This window comes from Phymastichus coffea, unplaced genomic scaffold (genome assembly GCF_024137745.1).
Source record: "Phymastichus coffea isolate CEN01 unplaced genomic scaffold, Cenicafe_Pcof_1.1 PCOF00007, whole genome shotgun sequence".
NCBI classification, from domain to species: Eukaryota; Metazoa; Arthropoda; class Insecta; order Hymenoptera; family Eulophidae; genus Phymastichus; species Phymastichus coffea.
In genome coordinates this window covers 7,306,573-7,332,560 of record NW_026706818.1, presented here as the reverse complement: position 1 = coordinate 7,332,560, position 25,988 = coordinate 7,306,573, and the positions used below count along the sequence as shown (strand labels likewise).

The 25,988-nt window shown below is 40.1% G+C and overlaps 1 protein-coding gene across 1 annotated transcript in view; it reads left to right on the top strand.

Moving 5' to 3' along the window:
* LOC131669338 (putative fatty acyl-CoA reductase CG5065) overlaps window positions 1-25,988 on the top strand; it is a 759,403-nt gene that overhangs the window by 176,839 nt on the left and 556,576 nt on the right. The gene's annotated exons all lie outside the window — the stretch shown is intronic.

Here is a 25,988-nt window from a genome sequence, read left to right as displayed (position 1 = left end):
AGTGGCGAGTTGGGGAACCCAACTCGGATTGGCGAGGAGACGCTGCGCAGGTGCACTACCGGACAAGGTAGGTTGATGTGCTTCGAGCACATAGATAACTAGGCGTCGTTTGGCCATCATATAGGTACGTTCAAGGGATATTATAGGTTAAACGGCAGCCTGTTACATTATATAGATATGAAATACATTGTGATTGTTCAAAAAAATCATAACAACAAAATTAAAAAAAAAAACAATTCATTCGAATTCATTTGGTGCTCCTAGATCTTCACCTTCTGTTTCAGTTTGTGTCTCCGTATCTATGAGCAAAATATGATTTTAATAAATATATGTTTTTGAAAACTCTATTCATAATATAATATTTTTAAAACGAAAATGTATTACTTTACAAAGATAAATTATTAATTGTGTGGGTATCTTACCAGTATTATCTTGCTCATCGCTTGAAAAAGGATCACCTGTTTTGCTACTTTCATATTTTGAACATAAAAGATTGTAACAAGTTATACACACATTATCAAACGGTTCAAATTTTTTTCTGCCAAACTTCAATTTCAATTTATTAGCTAAGTCACCAAGGCTTTTAAATCGCTTGTTTTTAGTTTTATATACACATGATTTATGCCTTTTTAAAAAGTCACAACACTTAACTCTCTTATCTGAATATGTACTATGTGGAGTCATAATTATAAACACAGAAATAAAACACTCAGTTATGATCTAAAGTGATTTTTGTTATAACGTACACTTGCTTTCATATATAATATACACCTAGAAAGCATGCATGCTTCTCTGTGTGTACACAATTTACGACTGATAGAAACTGAACTATGTGCTATCAGCAATGCGAGCACGTGTATATTTATAAGCTATTTATAGAAGAAGGAATGTAATTCTATCAAAATTGCAAGACTACTATCAAACGTACAATTCTTGTATATGTATATATATATATAAACACGTTTCACATGTTAAAACTATAATTATCAATGTTTTGGGCAAAAAAAAAAACGAAAAATCGATATTTTATCACTAAAACGTAAATGTACGCGATCACTCCTATACCAATTTAAAGGTCTTGTAATGCTTAATCTATCATAAAAATTTGAAAAAAAAAACGATGGCTTTTTTGAGAAAATTGAGTTTGAAATTTTTTCAAAAAATTGAGTTTTTCCCGCCAATTTTCAATATTTTTTTATTCTGCATGGCGCATTCGAAAGTATAAGAAATACAGTAAAATAAGCTATAAATAACATATTAAGTAAAAAAATTAGAAAATATAGAGCATTTTTTTAAATTTTAATATTTGATTTTTAGAAAATTTATTTTTTAACCACTTTTTTAAAATGCTCGTAAAAAATGATGTAGAGGTCTAATCGAAAAAAAAAATACGTGTCGGCTTATTTTTGAAGTAGAATAACATACTCCACAGCCGAGTCAATCGGAGATATCATTGCCGTAGGCCTGCCCGATCTGAAATGGATCCGGTCTTATACAAACTATTCAAATAACATTTTTCACATTATAATAACAAAAAATATTTATATATGTAAATTTCGGTAACAGTCTCCAACGATATACAGGGCTGCATTAGAACTTTTGATTTACTATCGTTGATACTTACGATCAGCTGCAAGCAATGAAGCGAACACAAACCGCTCTGCTAATAAAATGATTTTTTCAATAATCTTAAGCTTGCCAATCAAATGCTAATAGGTTGTTTTGGTTTGCTCGATTTCTCATGAATATGGAAAAGAAGAAATAAATAAATGGTTTCATAAACAAATTTAATTATCTATTTTTCGTCAATATGTACGAAAAGATTGAGCAATCAATAAGCTTATGAACAATTGATAGGGCAGCGTAAAATTATTAGATAAATTATTTATTTCTTAAAATAAATCTGTTAGCTTTCGGTTTCTTTACTTGACGTCGACTATAACCTACAACTCAATCAATTGGGGTCTGACCTGTAGACTGATGCGACCTCTCACGTCGGCAAGGAAAAACAGACGTAAAGCTTAACATGGTCAACATAAGTCTTAATTATCAAAACTATTGATATTTTGTAACGAAATATGCAAATTGGTTGATGTAAAAAAGTAATAGGGATACTTTAACCATGATTTACGATTTTTTTTGGAAAAATTGGTGTTCACCTATCTCCACTAAATCGCCCTCATTTATCATTGATATCGTCCAATTTACACATTTCGTTTGATATCAATAATTTTCAACAATTACAATTTGTTCTCATTCCTGCCCATGTTGAGCCTTAATTTCATTTGTTTCTGCTTATCGGCACGAGAAGTCGCGTCACTCTATAGGTCAAACCCCGATAACACGTGCAAACCACAGTAAGCAAAACGTGCTGATGCAGTTCTAGTTGTGAAACAGGAACTAAAAGTGAAATACTATGAAATCAAGTCATTATTACAATTTTAATTACAATAGTAAACCGTAGATAATTTTTCAAAATACCCGAAATTAGTGATTTTGAAAAATCACATAAGTCAACAAGGAAGCAAAAGTCCACCGATGTTATCATAGGACTATATTCCACAATACTAGAGCTGCTTAGAAAGACCTTGTTTGATGAAAAAGATGATGTTCGTATTTTTTAAATATACTTTCAAAATAGCAATATTTTGCTATTTTCGGAATAATAGCATACAGTCGAACCTATGGCACTGCACCCTTCGGCACTGCATTGCCCGAGTCACTGTGCGCCTCTATACCCTAGAAACTACACGCTGCGTAGTACCGTCACTAGTAGCCCACTCACCGGGGGAGGACCTCTTAACTTTTTTATTAAAATTAAAAAAAGTAATTTTAATTAAATTATTTTAATGCCGACAAAATCCAATATTGTTCTATTAAATAAAAAAATTATCCTGCTTAATTAACAACTACGAACAATTGCGCGAAAATTTTTTTGGGCCTCTTTCAGTGCTACATATGCCCGTACCTGGCGCAGCGCTGTGATTGGCTACCGCCAGCGTGCAGTGCCTTGGGTCGGCTACTTCCGAAAGCGTGCAGTGCCGTAGGTTCGACTGTAGTTTGAATGCGCATATCTTTGGTCCTAGTTAAGCTAGCGAGATGGACGGGGTCGCAAATTAAAGCTCTTTTCAAGGCAAACAAAAAAATATCTTCTAATTTTTCAAAAAGTGTCAAAGTGACGGAACTATGAGCCCGTGAGTATGATTTAAAATCAAGCAATTATGAGTGCAATGAACCAGCGGGCACATCCAGCAGAGTGTATTTTCAGGGTTTGGACCGCCATGTTTTCAAAAGTAGATGAAAAGACAAATCGAATGAGAGGTCGCCCATCCTGATATCTTCAAAACTCACGGAGTTATGGATCTTCAAAAATTACCAAAAATAGGCTCATTTTTTCACCTAAAACTCACGGACTTCAAAACTCACGGAGTTATGGATCTTCAAAAATTACCAAAAATAGGCTCATTTTTTCACCTATCTCGATATATATATATATATATTTAAAAAAAAAAGAGATAGCCAAAAGTCTTCTCGTTGCATGTACTACCATACAAAAAATCGCCGCCAAGATCGGTTGACCCACCTGCGCAGCTTATTTTAAAAATCTGTTGGACAGACCCACATATATATATCGTTTATATATATGTGTTTATATATATATGGTAACAACGTGCAGGAGTCCATGAGCACTAACGCGAGAGTTATGCAGTTACTCGAAATTCGCGAATAGCGTGTCCGAACCCAACCCAAGAGTGTCTCTAGCACCAGCAACGACGTGCATGCGTGTGAACGCCACAAGGAGCGTGAACGTTTGACGGCCTATAGTTCTTTGTTGTTACTACGATTTCGAGTGGCTAGCCGAGATGCCATCGGTGGCCAGACACGAGGTTGCTAAACCCGTCCGACGGAAGCGGTACGACGACAGAGAGAGCGTCGTGTTTAATTAGAAAAGTGGCAACCTGAGCCACGCGCTGAACTACGACATTGAATTGCTCCCTTTGACAACGAGACTAATCGCATAAGGTAAGCTGGCCAGCTTCGCGTTATTGTTTTCGATAAGCGACCGCGGGTAACATCTTAGCTCTCCCCTCTCATCTGCGAATACAAGAAAATCGGTAGCGAGTGAGCATGTAAGCGAATAACTCGATCGAACGATTGTAAATGAAATGACGGTACGTAAGATTGTCGCGCACACCGTATAAACGTGAATGCACGGGCCAAGTGCGTTGTAGATTACATGATGAATAAACTAGTCAGTGCATGATTGAAACGTTAATTTACTGTTGTCTTTGCTATTAGTAAGTTGGTTGACTGATATCCGTCCTCTCCTGCTCTTCGGTTAGTTAACAAAATTGATTATTTCGATCTCACCGCGCGCATTCCTGATAGGACTGCGCATCGTGCGAGACAAAGAATTCAAAACGGACTTCACACCCCGTTACATTATATATATATATATATCATAAAAGTAAAAATTCACATTACTTTTTGATCACACCTCGTATATATATATATATATATGTAAGGTGAATTTTGAAATTTAGCGGGCTACGTCCGTTCGATCTTCGACTTTTTTGGTTATGTCGGTACACTCGTCTAGAACATACGTTCCAAATTTCAACTTTGTAGTATGTTTGGTTTGTTTGTGAGAGGCATCAAGGTTAGAAGTGTTTTGCGTGCTCCACGATTTGCTGCTGTCTAAAAACATGGATCAAAGAGTTTGCATTAAATTTTGTGTGAAAAATGAAATCAAATGTTCCAAAACACTTGAAATGCTGAAAGTGGCATACGGTGAGTCTACTTTAAGCCAAAAAAATGTTTATAAGTGGTATAAACTCTTCCAAGAAGGCCGAGAAGACACCGACGACGAACCTCGTTCTGGACGCCCCAGCACATCAACAACTGATGAGAATGTTGAAGAAGTGAAGAAAATAGTGTTGGGAAATCGTCGAATTACCATTAGAGAAATTGCTGATGATATTGGCATCTCATTTGGTTCGTGCCAATCAATTTTGACGAGTGTTTTAGACATGAGACGTGTGTCAACGAAGTTTGTTCCCAAATTGCTCAATTTCGACCAAAAGAAACGTCGCATGAGCATCGCCCAAGAGCTACTGAATGACGTCAACGATGATCCAGATTTATTCAACAGGGTTATAACAGGTGACGAAACATGGGTATACGGTTATGACGTCGAGACTAAGACTCAATCGTCCCAGTGGAGGCATTCTGGATCACCAAGACCAAAAAAAGCACGCCAAGTTCGATCAAATGTAAAGGTTTTGCTTACAGTTTTCTTTGACTGCAGGGGCGTGGTGCATCATGAGTTCTTGCCACAGGGTAGAACAGTAAATAAGGAATATTACCTGCAAGTTATGCGCAATTTGCGCGAAGCAATCCGCGAGAAACGTCCGATTTTGTGGAAAAATAAAAATTGGCTTTTGCACCATGATAACGCCCCTGCTCACACATCGTTGCTTGTGCGCGAATTTTTGGCTAAAACCAACACAGTAACGATGCCACAGACACCGTATTCCCCAGATCTGGCCCTCTGTGACTTCTTCTTGTTCCCAAAATTGAAGAGGCCCATGAAAGGACGGCGTTTTGCCACGATTGAGGAGATAAAGACGGCATCGAAGGATGAACTAAACAAGATCACAAAAAATCATTTTTTGAAATGCTTTGAGGATTGGAAAAAGCGTTGGCACAAGTGCATTATATCCGAGGGGGATTACTTTGAAGGAGATAAAATAAAAATGGATGAATAAATAAATATTTTTTGAGAAAAATAAAAATTCACCTTACTTTTTGATCACATCTCGTATATATATTGCAACGGGGGAGGTTATCTAACAAAATGGAAAATTTATTTGAGCACAAATTCCCACGATGCAGAACTCACCGCCGCTCCGTTAAACACGTATAGTTATACGTGTATTCGCCTTTACGTCAGATGATCACCGGAGCTGGGATAGATACTTGCATGAATTTCGTCATGCTATCAATACGGCGACTCAGGCGTCAACAAATGTATCAGGCGTTTCTAAACTTTGGTAGGGATCCGACACTGCATGTTTTTGTCGCGCGCGCCTAATACATTGTAGAAACAATAGGAAATAAACGATTTCGCATGTGATATTGTCTGTAATTTCGATGTTATTATTTCGCGCTAGTAGAAAGTTGGTTGATTGACGCCCGTTCCCTCCTGCTCTCCGGTTTACGAATTTGAACGTTTGGATAATCCCGCGCGCTCTTCGATGCGATCGCGCGCATAAATAAAAAGACGGTTATCAACCCCGTTACAATATATAATAAAAAATTATTAATAATAATATTTCTTTTATTTCAGCGAACACACACACACACACACAAATTATAATAGAATTGTTATTAACTATATATATTAGTATCACGAAAATAAATAAATAATATATACGCAATAAGAACTGTCCCGGGTACTAGTGGCAGTGGCTTTAGCGGTAGAGCATTGGCCTGCGGATCCAGAAGATGCGGGTTCGATCCCTCGATCTGTCTGTTCGATTTTTCTCGACAAAAATTTACCTCATTGCGTCTAAAAAATTACGCACACACGGGCATCGGCTCAGAACGCATATCAGCTTAGTAAAGAGGTGAGGGTGGGAGGGAGGTGAGTCGACAGTGCCGAACAGCATCAATTTAGTAGGGGTGGGGGGTGAATCGACAGGGCCGAAGCACGCAAGGGGTGGGGAGGTGCTCGGGCACTAGTTTAGGAAAGTCAGCTCAGTGAGCTGATGCTAATTAATAAAACCCTTCTGAGCTAATCCCCTCCTGAGCCGAAGCCTTCCTTGTTTACCTACTATAATCTTTCTGTTCAGTATTCGTCATAGCTATTTTAAAATATTCAGTTGGATTTTTATATAAATTATAATCGTCTATACATCTTTTAACTGTATTAATCCCTTCCAATTGTATTTGTTTTTGCTTTTCCTCCAACCAATCGTATATTTTTTGTGTATATATTGCAGCACAGACTATATTTTCTCGATTTTTACTATAATTTATGCATAATGATGATTTTAATTTACAACTTAAGTTTTTCAATCGCGGCCATCTCATTTCAGTTTCGATATCGAAAATTTTTCTATAATTGAAAAAATAATGAAATTAATATATAGATTATTACTATTACGTGAATCTATAAATTATTCGAACTTACTTTTCAAGAATAATATTCTTAAGCCATTGCCTCTTTTGTAATATTTTTACATGAATATTTCTACAATTATGTAAATGATTACGTACAGTACCATTCAACAGCTTGTATGGTATTATAGCATTTCTCCATAATATCCTATAAAATTCCACTTACTAAATATGTTAAAGAACTGTAATACTCATTAACAATATAGCAATACAGCTATATATAATTAAATAATGTAACGGGGGAAGTTATCTAACAAAAAGGAGAAATTTATGTAATCACAAACTTCCACGATGCAGAGCTAACCGCCGCTCTGTTAAACACGTATAGTTATACGTGTATTCGCCTTTACGTCAGATGATTTCGTTTCAATGTCTTCTTTCCAACTGAGTTGAACTCACCTTAAGTCACTTGACTTGTGACACTCGATCTATCATAGGTGTGACTGACTTTACGCCTAATCCGCTTAATATCCTAGATGAAATCGGACTAAAACCTAAGCCTTTATAAATCGCTTAAGCTAATAGAAAATGAAATGACGCAAACGGCGAATAAAATTAACTAAGTTTAATCAATAAAAACTAGAGTCTTTTATGGGCCAAAGGACTAACGCACGAGATATGATTTACAATTATAACTTATAATTAAGTGAGAGAGAGAAAGAGAGAGAGAGAAAGAGAGAATTCGAAAATTACCGCGAAAACTAACGCTCGGCGCGAATACAAAATTTAAGATCGCGATTGACAAAATACTTTCGAACGTATTTTGTCACGCAACAATAAAGGGAGGTGCACCTACCCTACGGTGCAATTACGGTGATCAGCCAATCTGCTGCAATTTGCTGCTGCTGTACTGCTGCTGCTTGCTGCCGCTATAATGCTGCTGCTCTCTCGCACATAAAAAATCGTCCCAGTAAACATTATGAAAACGGCGAAACATAGTGCAAAAATTTAGGCGGTATAATCACGAAAGCAGCTGAGGCTTAACTGCCTATTTCAAACTCTCACACGCCCTCTCTCTCTCTCTCTCTCTCTCTTAATAGTTCGAATTAACACGCAAGTAATAGAATCGTGAACGGATCGATTAATTAAACCGACTTCCGTTGCAGCCCCCTCCAAGTTCTGACTACCCTGGCATGACGAATACTCACGATTCGCCTCCATCAGGAACCTGAAAAGAAAAAAAGAAAAGGAACCAAATGAATCTAAACTTTCCTTCTTTATCATGGCTACTTTATTAGCCCTCCAGGGCCTACATCATCTTTCGGCTACACCTGGCGCTCGATTTTTCGGGTAGCGACAGTGTGTAGCTTTCTTCCGGTACCACTGGGGAGTTGGTCACCCCGGGATCCCCGCATATGTAGGAGCCCCTCAGCTGCGATCAGGATTGAGCAGCCTTCCGATCTTGTGTAGCCTGTTCAGCAGACCGAGGGGACTGCTGGGCGTCAACTGCAATGCATTTCGCACGTCCATCCTACGACTGACCACGATTGTGGTGTCAGGAGCCATACGCCAGTCCACACGGACCGTGCGCATCGGCCCAGCGCCAGTAACTCCCGGGGCTCTCTTCTCCGGATCCGGCGCCGGAAGCACTGCAGGGGATTCCTGTCCTTTGTCTACCCGCAGCAGGGCCTTTTCGTAGGCCCTCTAGCGTTGAGCCACCTATGCCCACTTCCTGAGTAGTTCTTCTGCGCCCTGGCGGCTCATGAAGCGTCTCAGGTGCTCCTGCACCTGAGACTGGAGATCCTTGGCGAACCGCCAGGCACTCTCCACCTCGTTGATCCCCAGACGTACGTGTCTGAAGTCGAAGAGGAGAGTGAGCTGCTCCGGGATACAGAGGTGGTTGCAGATCCAATGCGATGCCCACAGATTTCCCTGGGTCCTGGGCACTGGCTCGCACTGTCCGACGTCTGGGGTACGCCGGACTTGAGGGTCTGCACCCCCTAGGCCATGGTGGACTTGGGACGCTCGACATTGTCCTGGTCCTCTGTCTGAGTCAAAGCGTCCCTGGAAACATTCTTCGGGGCAACCCACGATGCGTCCCGGAGAACGTCCGCCACCGATGCGTTGTGAGGCTCCCTTCGGGTGGCCCCCTCCAACTGGACCCTGGCAAAGCTCCGCAGATCTTCTATTAACTGCGTCGCATCAGGACCCAACTGTAGATCTAACAACATCTGCGTGACCACCTCGAAGGTCTCTTCTTCCACGACGATTCTCCGGTCCATCTATAACATCCAAAACGAAAAAATCTCAGGTGAAACTCCCTGTGCGAAGAAAAACAATTTGGCTAAAAAGCCATGGGCAGCCCAAGAGAGAATCCTGTTCCTCTTCCAAACCCAATCTCCGACCTTAAACTCGGGTTGTCGTCTCTTCCGGTCATAATAAGCCGCCTGGCACGCTGCTTCCCCCCTTGACTTGGAGTTGGCCCTCTCCCATAAATTAGGGAGCTTCTCCAGATGTTCAGCCCAGTTCACCACAGGTTGACCCTCCGAACACTCAAGGGCCTGCTGATCTTGGGTTCTTCTGAACGTCAAAGGAGGTACCGGCTATCGCCCAAAGATGAGCATCGCAGAACTATATCCAGTGGCGCTATGAGTTGCCGAGTTCAACGCGAACTTGAACTCTGACAGGTGTTCGTCCCAGCTCTTATGATCACGGCTCACGTAAGACGTGATCATGGTCTTGAGCGTCCTGTTTACTCGCTCTGTGGTATTCGCTTGGGGATGATACACGGGAGTCAAGGCGCGCTGTATGCCGTTCTTCTGGAGGTATGAATCGACTTCCTGATTCTTAAATTCGGTTCCATTATCCGACAAGAATATCTCTGGTGTACCAAACCTAGTGACAATCCTCTCGTGGAATTCCCTTGCGATTGTCCTCCTATTGGCTTTGCGTATCACAACGCACTCTACCCAGCGAGTAAATAAGTCTACATAGACTAAGATGTACTCAAAACCTCGAGAGCTTTTGGGAAATGGACCAGTGATATCACCGGCCACCACCTGCCAGGGTCGTGACACTTGTCTACGATCCACCAGCCCGCAAGGTGCCCTTTGTTCTACCTTGCACTACTGACATACCGGGCAATTCTTTACATACTTCTTAACCTGATTGTACATCTTAGGCCAGTAGTACAAGTACCTAGCCCTGGAGAATGTATGCTCTCATCCTTGATATCCTACCGTAGGAACATCACGTATCTCCTGGAGCACCTGCTGCCTTTTCTCCCTAGGCATCGCAAGCTTCCACGCTTCATCATTGTCGATGGATCCTTCACCGTCCTCATCAGGACTCCCCCACTATCTTTCAAGTTGGGTGAGAGTGTGGGTCTTGGCATACTTTCTGATATCGTTGCAAATATCAGGCGTCAGTGGTCTCCGGCCGACTATTTATGGCACTCACTTCAATTCCCTCTTCCTCATAAGCCCTAGACAATGCATCTGGCAGCACATTGAGATCCCCCTTCGATATTCAATATCGAAGACAATGTCTTGCAATGCTAGCGCCCATCGCGCTAGTCTTCCCGTGGGATTTCTCATATTGTGGAGCCGTTTCAGGTAACTATGAACAGTCATGACCCCGAAGTGAGGCCCTTCAATGTACGGCCGGAACTTTCCAATAGCCCATACCACTGCCAAGCACTCTTTCTCGGAGACCGTATAATTCCTCTCAGCCCTGTTCAGTGATCGGCTGGCGTATTCTATCACACGCTCCTCTCCATCGACATCCTGCGTGAGGACTGCCCCGATCCCACTGTCACTGGCATCAGTTTGTAGTATAAATTGACCGCTAGGATCGAGCGATTGCACTGAATTCTCTTATAAAGTTCGTACCTACGTAGCAGTCATCCGTGAGCAGTGGCGTAATGGCGACTCTAATTTCCTTTGTGATTCCCCCTACCTTAAAGGGAAACATCACGTGACCAATTATGGGGCATGGGCGTCCATCATCGAGCCTTTCATTGCCCGCCCTGGTCACATTCAATCCGAGTCCCATCTCCGATGCCAATCTTAGCCCTAATTGACCCATGACCGTGGATGAGGTGCCGGTATCATAGAGTGCTCTAATTTTAAAGTCACCTATGTCTACCCGCAATCACCACCTCGTCTCATCCTCTGGGTTATATCCACGAGTCGCATCTTTTCCTCCATTCGTCGTACTTTTCAGCGGCTTTTTACCTTCCGCTGCTGTTACGACGATGGGCTTGTTTTCACTCGTGCATTCCTTCGTCAGGGGAGCTTTTTGTTTAAAGAGGCCTGAACTATGAGGCCACCTGGTCCTTCCAGGATGACCATTCCCCTCATCTGCCAAGGGCTGGCATCGGGCTCGATCGCCTTCTGCTCCAAACGTACCGCTAGGTTCTTGGCTCCCTTGATGCCCTACCAGGACCTGTTTGGATCCCTGGGTCGTCGACAACTTGCTGTTTCTCATCGACGACCCACAGCGAGAGGTCGAATATACTGGAGGAATATACTCGAATATACTTCTTTTGCTCGGCTGGTAAACGTGCTGAGGGAAGATCGTCGAGTTGGGGTCCGCGAATACGCGTGGATAACGACCGTAGGACAAAGTGTTTTGTTCTTCGGTTCCCCTCCTGTTAAATTCGCGTATTAACGTCAACTCGCTCCGACGCAGTTGAATCTGGATGTTTGGAAGGAGGTTGGCATGGGGCAGGTCTAATAACCTCTCCAAGGGCATTGGTGGTTCCAGTCTATTGACAAGAGCCACGAGGTTGGACACGTAGTCTCGCACTAATTCGTCTTCACACTGGAATCGGTTCTGTGCTTCCTGCAACAACCACTGGTACTTATTGTTATCGTACCAGGTCCTAGCGTTACCTTCGAGTATCTCTGATACGGAACTTCGTCATCAATCAGCCCTGCACCCACGCGCAGATCTTTTAACCTCGACAGAAACGTATCCCCGCTCTGTGCCCTACTGCCCGCAAACCTCAATTTCGATCCGCGGACAATTTTCCCAACATCTCGGGTTGTGGAGACCCCTGAGGATAACTAAGGATCGGTGCTAGACCATCAGCTTCGAATCCTCTGTCGAACAGGTGCGGATCTCTCGTACTCCTCCGGATCCACTTCACCTCCTCTTCTTTGGAGGGCTTCCGGTGGAGTAACGTCCCTTCTTCTGGGTACTGGTCTCGGAGGAGCCGGTGTGCTTCCCGGAATTCCAGAATCGTAGTGACAGGTGAATGTATTCTGAAAGTCCACATTACCTCTGGAGCACGGTTGAACCGAGACGCGCTGTGAAGAACGGGTTGCATTGGCCATTTCATGCATTCCGTCTTCCAGCTCTCGTATTCTTTGGTGCATGTCCTGCGTCTCTCGCTCCGCACATACCTGTATTCCCTGTAGAGTCCGATGGGTTTCTAGGATTCGACATACCAGTTTGCGGTTGCGGTCGACTCCTTCCTTCAGGTACTCTATTTCCCGGAAGGCTTCGCTCAAGGATAATTCTTCCTGAGGTTTGTACCAATGATACGAAGGCTTAAAAAATAGTACTGTAGGATAAGTGTTAGGACATACTAGTTAATAAGTGAATTTTTTACAATTAAAAATAATTTTAGGACCCTGAAAGTCTTGCTCATCGAAAATACAGTCCATTCTTAGAAAATAAATTCAATTGTTCTTCCAGAGATGAACTGTACCGTATCTCAAAGCAATAATGGCTATTTGTTTTATTTACTGTTTTATATAACCTCTTTCTTCAAAATTATATTTACAGTTTTCGAAAATATTTTAGAAGGTGTTATAGTCGCCCCCCCTCCCAGGTTTCATTCTAGCTATCTCCTTGACGTTATACAGCGCTATCTCTTGCAGCGCCATAACTTAACTTTAAAATCGCTTCTATCTAGTAAAAAAGCTAGGGAGCTATGCTTACCTTACCTACTCAATCTGTAAGAATCCTTATTCATTTATTAATCAAATTAATATTCATTGATAATTGAGAAGGAGCTCATTTCAGAGCTGTTGAATACCTATTCCTTTTCCTCATAATAATAATAACACAGGTATACAAATAACAGGTCATTTTCTGTACCGCAAGCCAGCTATGGTATTTCCGAAAGATTTTTTCGATTATTACAATGATGGTTAACAGTGTCGATTGTACTTTAGTTATTTTTCTGCGATTCTTTAGCTGTATAGTTGCTGGGTACTTTGCATTGATACAAAAAAAAGTCTTACCGACAAATTAAGCGCCGGTCGAACCAACCATTTATGTAGGTATACTCAATATGATCATGAAATCAATAAAAACGTTCTTTTTATTTTTTTTGCCCAACAGACTTGGTGCTTTGTTATAAAAAGTTTCTATCATTAAGTATCGTAGCAGTATTTCAAAATAATTCTTCCTTTCATTTATGAGTTCTTGAAACAAAAAATAAGTAGTTCATACATGAAGTTGTGATATGATAAAATTAACAGGGCTAATTCCACATTTGATATTTGTTTTGTTAAGCACTATACGTAACATAGTATTTTGGTAATGATTTTTCATTTGTAAACATACGAATATGAACAGCAATCCGTTATGATGCGATGCCATATATATTTTTTTGCACACGCGTAGAAGCTCATATTTTATTATGGCAGAAATTGCTACTAATCCAGAATTTAAGAGAAAAATCTCTGTTTTCGCAGAAAACAAGGAAAGCTACATATCTTTCACAAAAGATGTTGAAAATAATCGGATTTGCTTTCGATTCAATGATTCCTTTCGATTTGTCCCCTGGTTTCTAGATAAGTTGGCGTCTCTGTTACCTCAATTGGGCATCGTGAAGCGAGAATTTGAGAAAGATAATTATACTGCAGATCAAATCAATTTACTTAAAAAAAGGAGTTCTCCCATACGAATATGTACAAAATTTAAATAGTCTAACTAAGACAGAGTTGCTTCCTATTGAAAAATTTCATAATCAATTGATAAACAGTGATATTTCTGCTGAAGATTGAGTATGCGCAAAACGTTTGGAATATTTTTGGCACTATTTGGAAAAAAATAGATTTAAGATTGTATTGAGATCTCTCTTTGAAGACGGATTTACTTTTGCTAGCTGGTGTTTTTGAAAATTTGTGAACAACAAGGAAGAATGCATACGAGCTCTATCATGCACATTATTACATTACTCCTAGATTAAGGTGGGATGCAATGATAAAATGCAAAAATGTTACGCTTGATCTGCTAACAGACATAGATATGGTCTTATTCATTAAAAAGGAATCCGTTGAGGTATTAGTTAATGTTACAATAGATTTTCAAAATCAAATAATAATTATATGGTAGAAGAATTGAATGATAATGATACAAGTAAAATACTAACGTATTATAACGTGAATTTTAATAGGATTTTAATAGGTTAGGGTTGGGTTGTAACATGGTATTTTTTCGACAACAAATAACCATAGTACTAGGCAGTATAAATAATAATAAATTATAGTGGTCAGAATTAAGATCGGCATAAATTTTCTGAGTCGCGTAAAAATTAATTTACGGTACAGGCTCATTTACTTAATTCAACTTGAAGTTAGACGCCAGGTACTTCTACTTATTTTATCTACTTATATTATATTATAAAGTGATACCACCATTTTGTTTGTCCGTCCTTCCGTCCGTCCGCCCATCCCCTCTACATAATTTAACTTTAGATGGATGGTTCTCCTTCTATATAGGGACCATTTGGATCACATGGATGGATGAAACGGGTCGGATGGTCGGGCATGATGATTTAGATGGATGGGCATGATGGTTGTGGCATGATAGTCCGAATGTTTCAGATGCGCACAATGATTCGCATGGTTGCGATAAATCGATGGTTGGGCACGATGGTTGGGATGGGATGGTTGGAAATGATTGTTTGGGCTGCTTTTACTGCTGGCACTCATGAATTTTTACAATTTTTCACACGAAAAGAATTAGCAAAACAAATAATAGCGTACCGGTCACCAGCTGAGATGAAACTAAACTATAATTTTCCACTTACGTCTCCTCTCTCTCCAAGTAATTAGCTCGAGCGCCTCGATCGCTATCGAATCGCGACCAAATTGATACCTGTAATCGATGTCCTTTGCAACGTAATCATCATACTTATTGAAAATTGTTTAATTTATCTTTTTTATAAATAAATGAAATAAAATTACTATTAAAACCAGTTTTTCTTTTCTATTTTATCTCATGATCCTTCATGTATATTGATTTTAGAAATAATCGCGAGAATAAAAAAACGGAACATGTAGCGATTTTAAACTTGATTGATTTTTACTGGATAGCCCTTTTTCCACTCTTTTCGCAAATATGTAAAGTTTTCTTTTATTTACAACAATAATGATAACGCTAAAGAAAAATTAAACAATGTAAAAAATACAAAGTATAGTATAAGTAATTTATGTATAATTTGAAATTATCGCAAAAATCTTAATCAACGGTTATTAATCAACAAAAGTTAGTTAATTTAATAACGCCAAACTTACAATGAAATAATTTAAATTTTTTATATAGAAAGATAACTTATCGCTTGACTTCAGAAAAATGTTAGAAATGAAAAATAAGAAACAAATCATAAATATCAAAAATACAAATCAAATTCAAAATATTTTAAAAGTGACGAATGAATTAGACCAATTCAATTATAAAAATAAATAATAATAGATAAATATACCGGATTTAAAAATACGATTTACCTATTTTATTTTCTGCAATACACCAATATTATAATTAACAAACAAATAATTTTTATATATATTGTAACGGGATATGAATTTGAGTGGGCTACGCCGTGTACGGACTGCATCACAAACGCTTTCACTGTATTAATTCTCACACTGTTACCTTATCCCCGGCGTATGCGTTAGTCTCCAGGCAAAATCCTCGTTCGTTGCTTCCGTTATTTTATTCGGCAGTCTCGCCTCTGTCGGAGGTATTGGGTAAATCCCGCTAGCTGAAAACGGGCGCGAAAGCGCGAAGTTGTTTTGCCAAAATGAACTTACCGATGAGGGTTCGTGCACGATCACCGTCGTTCATTTTGCGATCTCGCGTGAGATCGACCGGCGATCTTATTTTTAACGCGTAAATCTAGTAGCGCGAAGCTGGCTAGCTTACTACGCGAGAGCAACTCCATGTCGATTTGTCTCTCCGGATAATCACGCTTGTTCTCCGGGACTAACTCGAGAGGTTAGCTATACGGAGATGGGGCGTCCACTGAAGTTCTCGGACACCCTGTCTCTCAGGATGCCCTCTTCTCTTAGTTGATGATCTTATGCGAAATTGTGGCACTCTTTTATTGTTCGTGAAGTAAAATCATATTTCGCGAAGCCTCCCTCCGTATACCTCAAGGATCCTTCTGAAACTACCTCTCTCTCTCTCTTTCTCTTTCTTTGCGGGCCGTGCGCGCCCTCAATTCATGACCGGTAGATGCTGCCGCTCGCAAGCAGTCGTCCTGATGAGATGAGAGCGCGGACGTAATCTTCATCATTATAATATACAATTTTTTATAACTTCATCTTCTCTAGCAAATGTTAACTCTCTGTTGTATTGTAATGTCGGACAATTAATCATACGAGGTGTGTTCAAAAAGTAAGGTGACTTTGTATTTTTAAGAAAAAATATTTATTTATTTATCAAAATTTATGTTGTCCCCTTCAAAGTAATTCCCCTCAGATACAATACACTTATGCCAATGGTTTTTCCAATTCTCAAAGCACTTCTCATAAGCACTTTTCGGTATAGCCTTGAGCTCTTCCAGCGATGCAGTCTTTATTTCTTCAATCGTTGTAAATCTCCGTCCTTTCATAGGTCTCTTTAGTTTTGGGAACAAGAAAAAATCACATGGTGCCAAATCCGGTGAATATGGTGGCTGAGGCATGATTGTGGTGTTTTTGGCCAAAAAATCTCTCACAAGCAAAGATGAGTGAGCAGGAGCATTATCGTGATGCAAAAACCATGAATTGTTTTTCCACAATTCTAGGCGTTTTCTTCGTATTGCTTCTCGCAAACGGCGCATAACTTCAAGATAATACTGTTTATTGACCGTACGTCCATATGGTAAGAGCTCTTGATGCACCACGCCATGGTAATCGAAGAAAACAGTGAGCAAAACTTTGACATTTGATGGAACTTGGCGTACTTTTTTCGGTCTTGGCTCATCTGGGCTCTTCCATTGGGACGATTGCACTTTGGTTTCGATATCATAACCATATACCCATGATTCGTCACCAATTATGACCCTTTTGAGTAAATCTGGGTCGTCGTTGACGTCATTCAACAGTTCTTGAGCGATGCTTATGCGACGGTTCTTTTGGTCAAAATTTAGCAATTTCGGAACAAACTTCGCGGACACACGTCTCATGCCCAAAACGTCACAAAAAATTTCATGGCACGATCCAAGCGATATACCAACATCCTCAGCAATTTCTCTGATAGTGATTCAACGATTTTCCAGAACAATTTTCTTTACTGCTTGAACGTTTTCATCAGTTGTTGACGTGCTTGAGCGTCCAGAGCGAGGCTCGTCATTGGCATCTTCCCGGCCATCTTGGAAGAGTTTGTACCACTTGTAAAAATTTTTTTTACTCAGAACAGTGTCACCGTATGCCACCGTCAACATTTCAAGTGGTTCGGAGCACTTTATTTTATTTTTTACACAAAATTTGATGCAAATCCTTTCATTCATATTTTTCGATAGCAAGAAATCGCCGAGCACGCAAAACACTTATAACCTTTACGCCTCTCACAACCAAACAAAAAATGCTATACACTTGAAACTTGGTACAGATGTTCGAGAAGAGTGTACCAACATAACAAAACAAAAAAATCGATAATCGAAAGTACGTTGCCCGTGAAATTTGAAGTCACCTTACTTTTTGAACACACCTCGTATGTTAAATTCAATATTATTTTAGTTGTAATTTATAACATCTACGTGTTAAATAATATTTCCAAAAGTGTTTTACCATCTAGCGTCCGGCTATTATATAGGAAGGCCCGCCGATGCCGAAATCCGTTCCGGCCGTGTGGTTCAAAAAAAAAAAAAATTAAAAAAGAAGTAATGTCGTAAAACTTTTTCGGTGCGATTCTCTATTGATTTTTCCGCTTTTCTATACATCTCAAAATTTAACATTTGATAGTATTGTAACGTCACTTTTTTATGTCATCCAGAATCGTACATTACAACAAAAACGTTATTGAAAGAGTAATCAGACGCTCTGTTATTCAGCTATTCGACCTTACGCGTTTCTCTTGTTTCTTCTAATAGTGAAATGTGCTTAATGGAACTTATGGAGTCTTTCAAATAGGCTTTCTTTTTCATCTATTATCACATGTTTAGCAAAGTGCCAAAGAAACTGATGCGTCTACTAAGCTGAGCTCAACAGCGTCGTTATCAAGTCTTATAGACGAGTATAGTATGATTTGTAATTGGAGAGCGTGAAACATATGATTCGGCTACTTTTGCTTAAGAGATTTATTCCTCTCATAACTTGAGCACGAAATCATGAAGGATAGGATAAGATGACGAGTAAGAACTGCTGCTGTTAAAGAATTACTCATCATAGGTATTAGCTAGATTTTTATTAGAACAAAGCTCGTACCACTACTCGGTGAAGCTTCGGACTCAGACTCTTACGAGACAGATACGACGAGCGTATTTATGGTTGCAAGTCGGAGCTATTTTTCTATAGACCTCGCCAGTACGCATAACATTGATTAGCTCATAGTAGCTGCTTAGGTGAAATAGGATTTTAAGTCGAGAGAAAATTCTATTTCGTACAAGTTTTTGTTTTAGTAGAATAGTGGATATAAATTGTCATGGAAGTTATGAACTATTTATATCTAAGTGTAGGTCTAAAATAGTCTTGTTCCATTGCGCATATTTTACTATATTTATTTATTGTACGAAATTCAAACTATCTTTTAGTTTGTCAATCAAAAATGAATTTTCTTCATTATAGTTATTTTGATAAGTTGCGCTAAATTATTAGTTATTATGCTTTTTCGTTAAAACATCATCGTTTAATAGAATTCAAGTATTCAAATTATATCCATGTTAGAAGTAAGATGATTATAAGTACCTTTAATGACTTTCGACAATATTTCCATTCATTTAAAAGTCCTTGTTTTGAAAACTGTATCGCCAGTTAAAAGGTCTGGCTACGTATGACGTCACGCTCCTTATCTGGATATGAGTTAATCATCTATTTATGTTATGTAAAGTCAAAGATGCTCTTGAGCCTTGATACTTCTACCATTAACCGATGAGCATGCTGTCTTAATACAAAGGCGTTAAACGAGCAAGTCATACTGGACCGTTACAGTATATATTTTGTTATTAAAATTTATATTTAACTGATTAAGTAACTCTTTTATATAGGTCAAATTGTTATAACCTAAATTTAAATTATTAAAATTTGATATGATATATAATTCACGTTTAAATTAGGAAAATAGGTTTTATAGTTGAATTATATTTTATATGATCGCATTTTTTTACATGAAAATCAATTAGAATAAATAATTAAGTTCATTTTCTTCAAAAAACAACGATACTTGAATATTAAAGGAATCTTACCCTACAAATCCAATGAAAACTGAATGAAATTAAATAAACAATGAGAAATAATACTCATAATATGTTCAAATTATAATTAATGAATTACACATAACTATAAATTAGTTTGTTAAAAGATAGATAAATTTAAGGAAACTTATAATTTAGTCGAGTTACGTTGTAAGCCTTTACTAATTTAAGGAAATAACAATTGGAAATGAAGATTGCATTAATCTCATTAAATTATTTAATATATGAATTCGATTAATTCATAAAATTAAATGCAAATGAGAACTCCCATCATTGTATTAGAACACTCAGTATTACTTAAGGTATTTTGTATTTAGATTAATAAATTTTTGCACGCTATCAAATGAAAATAATAACCTCCCCAAACAGTTAGTGTTTGTGTGTTGTCATACTTTTCCGATTTGAGGGAGGCACAGCGTAATCAAACATTACCACCCTTCTCACTGGGCACCAACAGGTTGGCATAGCCCACTGTCTTTCACTCCTTCACTTTCAAACATTTTTGGAGATCCGGAAGTCAAGTTTGCTGCGACATCCCTGACGCACACAGCGAGTCGGAACCTTTTTCATCTAAGGCAGCGACCTCCTCGAGAGGAGCACCGATCTTTTCAAGGTTCAACGCTCAAGAAGAGCGGAACTAAAGGCTTGACCCTCGGTTTGGGCGCGACGGGACTCTAGTTGCCCCAACGTCTACTACGTCGGAAGCACGCAGCATACAAATCTTATGAGATTTGCTTGACCAGGTACCACTACCCCGCAGAGGCCAACCCAAATTGGGATGTCAGAAGAGAAACTTAGCTAGGACAGCCAGAGGAAGTTCCTAAAATGATCAACCAACTAAGCCTCCCCTCCTGGGCTCGCGTTCGAAAAACATCCCACCCTGCGTACCTGTATTAAGGGATTTCTCCCACGACTCACAGGTCCATCGCTTCGACGTGCCGAGGCACATCTTCCCATTACGTTTCGGTCATCCCCGCTCACGCTGGTGGGTATCCGTCATTCGAAAGGTTGTTTTTACGCTGTTTGTCCCAAAGTCAGATCTCGCTTTCTAAAGAATAGTTTTATGACTTGGCTGATACTGATATTTGCTCTTTCGATTTGGTTTTTGACTTGTTATGTCAGGGCGGGGTCTCGTCTAGCCGACAAGGCGATTCCCCAGGCAGTTTTCAGTATTCTTGCCGGTCATGCTACGCATTCGGTTCAAAACTCCGTCGTTGGGTTAAATGGAGCAATTTGCGTTCGAGTATTCAGGCTTCAGAATTTAGTTCTGAAGTTCACGTTCAAAAATTATTGTTCAAAAATTTCAAGCTTTACTATATAAGCTTGTCTGGGTTCAAGATTTCAAAAATTCAAAAATTAGGTTATTGTGGGAGTTTTTGTCCTTTGGTTAGGGACCTTGTAAGAGGCGGCGTCTTTCTACTATAGTTCGTGACTATTTTTTCTGCGCTTTCTCTTTGTTATAGGTGCTCCCTTTCTAGGCTCTATGACTTTTCTAGCAAAGTCTTCAAAGGCTTTGTAAATTTTCCTGCTAGATACTAGGGCCGTTTCCGGGCAAGGCCATGTATTACCCTCCTCTTCGACGGCCTCTATTAACGGCTTCCTTAGTTCCCTTATATCTTCGCAGTTAAAGAGAATATGACTTTCGCTTTCTATTTCACCACAGCTACACAACTGGTCTTCGCATAGTCCTCTCTTGTGGAGGTATGACTTAAAAGCGCCATGTCCAGTCATAAACTGGACTGTGTAGTGATTGGGATTTAGCCACCTCTTCTTTAATCTATCCTTGATTACTGGGAAGTAGCAGTACGTTCTCCTGCCATTTGTGGCTGACTACCATCTCTCCTGCCATACCCTTTCGATTTCATCGTTGATGAGTTGATTTTTAGTCTGCCCGATCGAAGTTCTTCGGTTTTAATTAGGATGCCGTGCATTTTAATCGATTTCCCTTTCCTGACGCAGTACTTTGCAACTCTCGCGTCGAGCTCTAGAGCTATTGGTCGAGAGGCTGCTAGCACATGCGCCGCTTCATGAGAGATCGATTTGTAGGCTTTGAGTGTTCTGCAAAGAACTGATCGCTGCAATCTTTCTAAAGCAGATTGTTGTTTGATGTTAGTTCTTTGCCACCAGCCCGCAGTGGCATATGTAACTTTCGATAATAGGAAGCCATTATATATCTTTTTCATGGAATTGAATTTTAGGCCGCAGTTCGCTTTTGCTATTTTACTTAGCTTGAAGTAGGTGTTATTACAGTCTTGAACTACGTTTCGAATATGTTCTTCCAATCGGAAGCCCTTCGAGATCGTGATTCCTAGGCACTTGACTGTTTTGTGCGTTCTAATGTTGTCTTTCCCAATTTTGACTGTAGGGTTCCTATTCTTGCTTAGCTGGCCTTTAAGCCATATTAGTGCTGACTTTTCCACTGCCAACTTCATTTTGTCAGACTTGCACCAGTTCATCATTATATTAATGATTTCTTGGGCTTGTCTTTCAAGATCATTGCGTGTCTTCGCCTTAATGATAGGAAGTACATCGTCTGCGTAGGCTAGTACTTCGTATCCTGCGTCCCTGATTGCCCGAAGTGGTTTGTCAAAGATGACATTCCAGCCTACCGGTCCAAATACTGAACTCTGTTGGCACCCCTTCGTCACTGTTTTCAGTGTTTCTTCGAAGTGAGCATATATGCCCACCTCTCGATCACTGAAGTAGCTCTGGAGGAGCTTGTAGATGTTCTTCGGGCAATTTCTTTCTTTCAATTGGGAAAGCAGGCTTGGCCACCATAAGGCGTCGAATGCTCCTGAGACGTCCAGTGGAATAGCGGCTACGTACTTGGTCGACGGATCAGATTCTGCCTCTTGTACTATTTCATGTAGTCTTCTAATGGCGTCCTCTGTAGATCTATTTGCCTTAAAGCCAAATTGATCTTCCGAAGACCAGTCCGAGCTATTAAGAATGTTGGATATTCTTTGAATCACAAGCCTCTCAAGTGTCTTCCCCGCTATAGGGAGTAGACATACGGGTCTATATGATTTAATCTCGTTCTTGGGTTTTTCAACCCCTTTGAGTAACGTGATTAGCATTCCACTTTTCCATCTTCTGGGGAACACTCCGCATTTTAATTAGGCGTTGAAAAGCCGCGTCAGTTCCTGGTGTAATGGTTTTGCGTTAACAAGCATCTCTGACTCTATTTTATCTTTGCCTGGTGATTTCCCTGCCTTGTTCGCTCTAAGGGCCATTTCGACTTCCCTTGTTAGGAAAGGCATTGCGTCGCCGGTTGTTGGAATCTCCCGCATATATCTGCGAATTTCTGCATGTGCATCGTTTTCGCAGCTTGGGTCGTCATCAGGCATTAATCCTTCTAGTAGAGCCATGCTTGTTTCTTTCCAGTCTTTTGTAACTGAACCATTACGGTTAACCGTGCACATTGCTTTTGAGATTCTAACTTTGTTGGATGCTTGTTTGTATGGATACGCCCAAGCGTTCTTTTCGCTTTCAATAGTGCAGAAGTTTCGCCAGCTATTGCTTTTGGCTCTTTTAATAGCCGTTGCATATTGGGAATTCATTTGACTCAATTTTCCAAGTGATCTCTGGAGGGTTTTCCTTTGTTTTATATTCGGTCCTTCCTTGTTTTTCAGAGCAGCGATTTTTTGTTGTCTTTGTATCGCTCGTTTCTTACTTCGCAAATCAGGATTCCACCAGGGTTGAGAGCGCGTTCTTCTCATTTTTGATGGAATAGAATCCTTTGCTGCCCTTATCAGAACCTCTTCAAATTTTGAAACATATGTTTCAATGTCTTTAGGGGTTTCTAAGGGGAGTTTAGAAAGGTTCTCTTTCTCGAATTTACAAAGTCTCCCGAATTTCTCCCAATCAGCTTTTCTCATGTTAAACCTTGGTTCTAATCTTTCTTCGGTTCGTATGAGTCTGGCTGGTTGTGAGGCAAAATCCATTTCAATCACTATGGGCCTGTGGTCACTGGTGGTCCATTCTTTCACCGCCCAGCTAGTCAAGAGGTTTGACAGATTAGATGTGTGTAAGGTTACATCGATGTCCGTCTCACCCCTCGCACTACGGCACGTTGGAAGTTGGTCCCTCCTGTTGGCCACTATTAGCCCGAATTGGTCTATGAATTCTTCAAGGACTATTCCATTCTTGTCCTGTGTGTTCGACCAGATCCTTGACTTGGCATTTGCATCCATTCCAACTAAGACTCTTTTGCCTTTCAATTGCTTTAGGGTCTCAGCTAGTTTGTCGAGATAGGTCTTCCTGCTGTGGCTGAACTGACAGTAGGTGCTTACGAAGTAAATTTCGTCAAAGGCTCCGACCACTTGTGCGCAAACACAATGGGAATCGCACAGATTAGAAATCTTGACAGCGGTGACTTTGTGCGGATTGTAAAGTATCGCAGCTTAAATCTTTTCGCCCTTTTTGATTCCATGAATAGCTGCGATGCTGCCCATACCTGAAATCGCGTTATTCCAGTGATATGGTTCTTGCACCAGTGCCACCTGTATGTCAAGATTTCTGTCTGTCATGATTTCTCCCAGCTCATCGTTGGCTACTTGCGGTTCATACAATTGAGGTTCAATTGTATGATCCTCAATTTCGGGCCCAGTTCGGGGTTTTGTTGTGCATTCAATTTAAACCTTTTAACTGGTGGGCAATCGTCTTTGCTTTCGTCATTGTTTGGTTGCGAGGGAAACTGAGTTGACACCGGAGTGTTAGAGCAGTGCTCTGGTTTCTCAACGGTCGTCTCCTGCTTACGTTTCCTCGCTTTGTTATACCTAGAGTGGTTGACCATATCACTTTCAAGGTACAACGCAATGTCTAGTTATATTTTTCCTCCTTTGGGATCGCTGCTGGCGATTCTGGAGGATAGCTTTCGATTTTAGTCCTGGCGTTAACGTGCGCGTTCAATTAAGCAAGTGGCGTTCGAGTGCGAGTAGTGAGTGCTTGTGTGTTGACGTGAGCTTCTTTAGTTAACTTTGCGGGTTTCTCTATGGTTTTCCATGGCTCTTTTATTTACAATTTGATTAAGCTAGTTATTTTCCTAGCGTTTTAATCTATTATTTGATTATTTATTTTGATTTTGTTTATTTTATTTTATTTCTTTTTGATTTGATTTAGAGATTTTGAATCTGGGCTTAAATCTGTAATTTCTGTAATTTTTGATTCTTTCTTATTTATTTTACTTTGATTGGTAACTTTCTTACTATTTTCTATTTACTACACTACTGCTTATACTATTGCTTAAATTATTGTTAACTACTTAGGAACTAATATAATTATAATATAACTTAAAACTAATTACGAGTGTACCAGTGTGTTTTTATTTCACGCTGGGTTTGATTTTTAATCAAACTTCGTTTGGTCAAGTCCGGGTTAGGCGTTAGACGAATTGCAACCAAAGTAGCATTTGAGTGAGCATGTCGGGTTTCCGCCTTTACTATCATCTTAGCCTGTGTTCGCCATTAGCAGCACTGGATCTGATGGACATTTAGTGCTTGGTTTTCGCTTTCAAAGGGAGCTGACAGCCACTAATTTCGCTTTCAATTGCAAAATTGCTTTAGCTATTAGGGCTTAAACAATTCCTTAGCAGGAAGGATGCTGCCCTTCTGTGGAAATATTTTTGCTAAGGGTTTTGGCATCCGTAGTGCGTTCTAGTCATCGAGAGTTACTCGGCCCAACGGACTGTTCTCTCGCACAATTGGTGTCGGGCCTTACTCCGGGAGCTCAAGGCAAAGAACTTTGGGTGGCTGCTATGACCACGGCCGCGACTCTTTACCCACAGTAGTGGCACCTACCGATTGCCAGTCGATAGGGAGTAATTTATTATCTACCCGAATTAAATTCGGATTGCCGGGACCATTGGTCCTCTGCAACTAGCTCCCGGAGCGGTCTCCCGTCCTCTAAGAGGGCGCGCGGTACCACAATCCTAAGAGATTTCCCCTCGAGTGACTTACGGATTTTGGCTTTTCTGGGCTTGAGTTGAGCTCTTAGGGTGTGGTAGACTCCGCGTTGAATGTTTGGGCGTTTACAGGCCGCACCTCACCACGTATTGTCATGGTCCGTGTTGTTTGTTTTGTTTGGCCGGTTGGCTTATTGCCCTGGGGCAAGCGTTGTGTGTTTTGCCTTAGCTGTTAGCATTAGCTGCTTGTCGAGGGCAATCGGTGACGCATTTTGTACTTCAGCATTTGTATATGCCCGTACACAAAAGAGAGAAGTTTTCGACGTC